Consider the following 6,187-nt stretch of genomic DNA (forward strand, 5'->3'; position numbering starts at 1 on the left):
TCAGCTTGCCATATGTTGTTTCCATGTTTTATGTGGAAAGCTTTGTGGTAAGGAATTGCATTGAATCCCTCCAACTAAAAAAGGTGCTAAGAAATACCAGCAAGGCATCAATTTCTTAGATTATTAGTGGTAATTAAATTGTATCTTTAAGAGTACTCATTTTTCTCACTTAAATTAGTACTTCTGTCCCTAAACTGTGTGGACATTAAGGACCAGGGTTAGAACACTGTGTCATTGACAAAAATACAAATAAAACACTTCTCCACACAACCATGATTATACTGCAAATCCTAATCCAACTCCTGACTGAGTCTGATAAAGATCCCCACAACAAAATTAAACCTCTTTCAAAAATATCCCTCTCGCCCATACGGAAATTGAGGCTTTTGACAAACGGACAAAGTGATTAAAAAAAGGGCTAAATAACAAATACAGTTTCCTCTCTGTTGCCTAGCAGCACAAATCGTGTATCCAATACAAGAAAAGAAAAAACAACAAGAGTTTCATGGTTCAAATCCAAGGAGAAGGCTTTAAGAGGGAGGATGAAATATGATGGAGCAATTTCAGACACCGTCTGCTTGCAATGTGACAAGTATTGACAGAGTAATTTACACTCGCAAACTTCTCCCCCAGGATGATTGGTCCATCAGCCACAGGTGGGGGACAGAGGTTAGCCTAGCAACAACAACAGGTGGAGAAAGAATTAAAAAATTAGACCTATTTCAAATCAGGGCAGGGAAAACTAGCTCTGCAGCATTTATGAGCTCACATACATGTCAAATGCAATTCAGGGCATTTAGAGGAGTGACTGGAAATGGTCATCACCCTGTGTATCTATGACTCAGATTACATAATAGGTGTGTGAGTTGGAACATTTAATGTCAGTCCTTCCATAAACTTTGTTTTTCCACAAACCCCCTTATGACAAGTCTCCCTTACACTATGACCCAAATGAGCTAAGATATTCTCCTTCAAGACATCAGACGCAAATTATATTCAAAGATATTCAAGTCTATCTCAACTAGGAGAATGGAGATGGCCGTTCTAGAGTTGTTTCAAGGACAGGAGAGACAGCCGAGTGGAAACGTACTTTGGGTCCACTTTGGATAGGACTGCTGTAAAATGTGATTATGGAGGTGAAATTGTGAAGGTGGATGGACAGACAAGAAAGAGGGATGCATGTCTCTCCCAAGCCAATGCCTTTATGTAGATCTGAGTGTGTCATCTCTCATTACAGTCAGAAACCCACAAAGTATTGGACTGTCTGTCAATAGATGGCCCTCGACAACTCCTCTAACTCCCTCCCCGTGATCCAAAGTAACTACTGGAGTGGAGGTGATTGTTTATGTCAGCAATGTAGAGGGAAGCTTCTCTCAAAATAAACACGGCAACAGTAAACATGTAGTCCCCCATGAATGATGCAGCGCAAGGGCTTGACATAAAGGTACATTTGCCAGTGGCACACTTAGCCAGTAACAAGTGGAAATTACTGGCCCGAATGAGACATTTCTGTCCCAGGCCAAGATCACAGGAAAGCAAGTTATGCTAGCAGAGTTTCAATTATAGGTGATTTCATGTTTCATGTGTAGTCTGGGCAAGTACCTTATAGCCAACCATAAAATCTGATATTTACACTGATTGTTTGGAAAACAAATATAAAACCATCACCCTTTCAATGGTGACATATAGCCTATATTAAATCTTTAAAATCTTTAAAATGAAATATTCCCCTTCAGAAATTTGTCCAATAACATATTGATGAAAAGCAATATTATCAGACAAGTGTGTTATTTTAGCAATAAGCATTATCACCCGTCTGATGCAGCATCGTGACTACACGGCCGAAGCATGGGGTTGCTTCTCTGTATTGTCTACCACAATGGGTTAATCAGTAGCTAGATCAGACTCTAAATATGATCTTGTCGCTTGTTAAATGTCCTAAAAAAAACACTTGCGCAGGCACTAATAAAATCATGTGATTTTTACAGTGTTTATAACTACAGTGTAATTGTGTGAATTTTACAGTGAATATAGGCCTACCGTTTATGCATTCAAATAACTGGTGCGCTTCCTGCGGTTACTTTTATGTTGTCATGCCAGACCATCAAGATTGTAAAACGCTGCCAATTGCTCAAGAAATGTAAGTTGAGAAATAAATAATTCAGCACATAAAAACTGGGGTTCCGCCATTGTATTTTCCCGAGATTGCATTTGGGAATATTGCGCAGTGACTGGGTTTATTAGAACACATTTCTTTCTGCAATCAGCTGTGTGAGAAGTTGTGTGCTCCTGGCACCCTACAGTTGATATTCAGATGATAGTGTAAATAAACATCATAGTGTTAAGAGTCAACGTGCAGCAGGTGGGACGGAGTCAGGTGCAGGACACAGAGAATGAGTAATAACGGACTTTACTCAACAAAACAACAAAATATTCCACGCAGGGAAAATATAGCAGCTCACAAATATAAGCGACCGCTTAACACAGAACAAACATGCACAAACTCATGGGGGGAACCAGAGGGTAAAATAAGGAACATAATTATGGGAGTGGAAACCAGGTGTGTACAATGAAGACAAAACAAATGGAAAATTAAAAGTGAATCGGTGGTGGCTACAAAACCGGTGACGTCGACCGCCAAATTCTGCCTGAACAAGGAGAGAGACCAACTTCGTCAGAAGTCGTAAGAGTAAGACTTGGGTGAACAGGGCCTCCGCAGTCTGTAGAGCCGTAGGGAGACCTGGTCTGTAGGATAGGGTGAAAACAAAACGGGTGAAATAGATGGCCCACCTTGCCTGGCGAGGGTTCAGTCTCCTCGCTGCCCGGATGTACTCCAGATTGCAGTGGTCAGTCCAGATGAGGAAAGGGTGTTTAGCCCCCTCAAGCCAATGCCTCCACACTTTCTGAGCCTTTACAACGATCAGTAGCTCCCGGTCCCCCACATCATAGTTACGCTCCGCTGAGCTTCTTTGAAAGAAAGCACAGGGGTGGAGTTTGGGTGGCGTACCCGAGCGCTGAGACAGCACAGCACCTATCCCAGCCTTGGACGCAACCACATCCACTATAAATGCCAAGGAGGGATCAGGATGAGCCAGCACGGGAGCCTGGGTAAACAGAGCCTTCAGGTGACCAAAAGCCTTGTACGCCCCACCCGACCACTGCAGTTGCACCAGTTCCCCCTTCAGCATTGAGGTAATGGGAGCCGCTGCCTGACCAAAGCCCTGGATAAACCTCTGGTAGTAGTTGGCTTACCCTAAGACCCACTGCACCTTCTTTACCGTGGTTGGAGTCGGCCAATTACACACTGCTGAAATGCGGTCACTTTCCATCTCCACCCCTGACGTGGAAAGGAGGTACCCTAGGAAGGAGACTGACTGACTCATTTCTCAGCCTTCAAGTACAGGTCATGTTCCCACAGTCGACCAAGCACCTTGCACACCAGCATTTATCAACCTGTACGGCATGACGAGGTACTCATAGTGGTACTAAATGCCGTCTTCCACTCATCCCCCTCCCAGATACGCACCAGATTGTAGGCGCTCCTGAGATCCAATTTTGTGAAGAAGCCGCCCTGTGCATTGACTCAATGTCACTGGCTATGAGAGGCAGAACATTACCTCTCAGTGATCTGATTGATACCTCAATAGTCAATACACGGGCGTAAACCACCGTCCTTCTTCTTCACAAAAAAGAAACTCGAGGAGGCAGGTGAAGTGGAAGGCCGAATTCGATTCGGAGATGTATGTTTCCATAGCCACCGTCTCCTCCTGTGACAGAGGATACACGTGACTCCTGGGAAGTGCTGCGTCTACCAGGAGATTTATTGCACAATCCCCCCGTCAATGGGGTGGTAGTTGAGTCGCCTTCTTCTGATAGAAGGCTAGAGCCAAATCGGCATATTCAGAGGGGATATGCACGGTGGAGACCTGGTCTGGACTCTCCACCGTAGTAGCACCGATGGAAACACCTACACACCTCCCTAAGCACTTACATGACCATCTCTTGAGAGCCCTCTGTTGCCACGAAATAGTGGGGTCATGATAGGCCAACCAGGGAAGGCACAACACCACGGGAAACGCAGGAGAATCAGTCAGGAAGAGACTAATTCTCTCCTCATGACCCCCCTGCATTATCATACATAGTGGAGCAGTGGCCTCCCTAATCAGCCCCGACCCTAAAGTACAACTATCTAAGGCATGTACAGGGAAGGGCACATTACAGCAACAATAGGGATCCCTAATCTAAGTGCAAATGAACGGTCAATAAAGTTCCCAGCTGCGCCTGAATGTCAACTGTGCCTGAATCCAGCCTTATGCTGGGAATGGGGAAAATTCAGGAAATTCTATACACATACACCTGTGCGCAACAGGGAGCTCTGGGTGAGTTGGGTGCCTTCTCACCTGGGATGATCCACCAGTGCCCTGCCTGCTGCCTCGACTTCCTGGGAAACCTCCCCAGCACCGACCAGCAGTGTGCCCTCTGTGGCCACATGTGGTGCAGGAGATGGCCCCCCCCCTCCGGTCACCCTCAGAGCAGCACCTCCGAGCTCCATAGGTGTAGGATCGGAGGTGCTGGAGGATGGAATGGAAAGGCCCCGATCCGGACATCCGCAGATGGCCCACAGGTTATCCTGCCTGATGAATAAGTCCACCAGCTGGTCGAGGGTAAGGGTGGTGTCACTGCATGCCAGCTCCTGATGAACGTCCTCCAGTAGACAACACCGGTAATGGTCAATCTTGGCCCTTCCATTCCATCCCGCGCTGGCGGCCAGGGTCCTGAAGTCCAGTGCAAAGTCTTGTGCGCTCCTCATCCCCTGTCGAAGGTGGAACAAGGTGAACTCCTCATAGTGGACCAACCCTGTGCCTTCCCTTCCCCATACGGTGTTGGCCCACTCAAGTGCTTTCCCCGACAGACAGGAGATGAGGGCGGACACGCTCTCGTGTCCCAAGGGAGCCGGGTGGACGGTCACCAGGTAGAGCTCCAACTGGAGTAGGAACCCCTGGCAACCGTCAGCCGTCCCATCATATGCCCTTGGGAGCGAGAGCCGAATCCCACTGGGTCCAGTTGACGGAGGGGTGGACAGCAATGTGGGTTGGGGTGACGTTGATGGGGATGTAGGAAAACCCCCTCTCTCCCATCGCTCCATGGTGTGCAGCACGCGATCCATGGCTGTGCCTGCGCTCCGCCACAGGTAACGGAGGACTGGGTGCACCTGCTGACTCCATAATTCAGATGCGTGTTTCTGTTAAGAGTCAATGTGCAGCAGGTGGGACGGAGTCAGGCACAGGACACAGAGAATGAGTAATAACTTACTTTACTCAACAAAACAACAAAATATTCCACGCAGGGAAAATATACCAGCTCACAAATATAAGCGACCGCTTAACACAGAACAAACACGCACAAACCCATGGGGGGAACCAGAGGGTAAAATAAGGAACATAATTATGGGAATGGAAACCAGTTGTGTACAATGAAGACAAAACAAATGGAAAATGAATAGTAGATCGGTGGCAGGTAGAAAACCGGTGACGTCGACCACCAAACACTGCCCGAACAAGGAGAGGGACCAACTTCGGCTGAAGTCGTGACACATAGCTTCGGGAAATATGTTTTGTAAACAATTATATAGGTCTAGACTACTGAATAGCATTACTAAAATATTAATTTTGTATTTAACCAATAAGCGATTTGTGTAAATAATGTTCATGTCTTGACAAGCAAGCAGCTCCATAGTGTAGACCTCTATAAAACCTTATTTTCTAGTAATGACATTGCTGTATCTGATATGAAAAAAGACTGGAAAGCAGGTGGAGGACTTTTGAATGCGCATGCCGATGTTCAGCTCTGAGACGGGTCTGGGGCAAGTAGACCTATCCAGGTGCTAAATCGAGATGGAGAGGGAAGGGTTTGATATGCTTGCCTCTGCATGGTACCCGAATGCTGGTTGATAACAGGTGTGAAGCGTCAGACGTTGGGAAGAATGTGAAGGATTAAATACACTCACACACATACTGTATATACAATGCATTCGGAAAGTATTCAGACTCCATCCCTTTTTCCACATTTTGTTATGTTACAGCCTTATTCTAAAATTGATTAAATAAATCAAAAGAATCATCAATCGTCACACACAATACCCCATAATGGCGAACCAAAAATGGGTTTTTAGAATATGTTTGCAAAT

The sequence above is a fragment of the Oncorhynchus nerka genome, linkage group LG9a, assembly GCF_034236695.1.
Source record: "Oncorhynchus nerka isolate Pitt River linkage group LG9a, Oner_Uvic_2.0, whole genome shotgun sequence".
In the NCBI taxonomy this organism is placed as follows: domain Eukaryota; kingdom Metazoa; phylum Chordata; class Actinopteri; order Salmoniformes; family Salmonidae; genus Oncorhynchus; species Oncorhynchus nerka.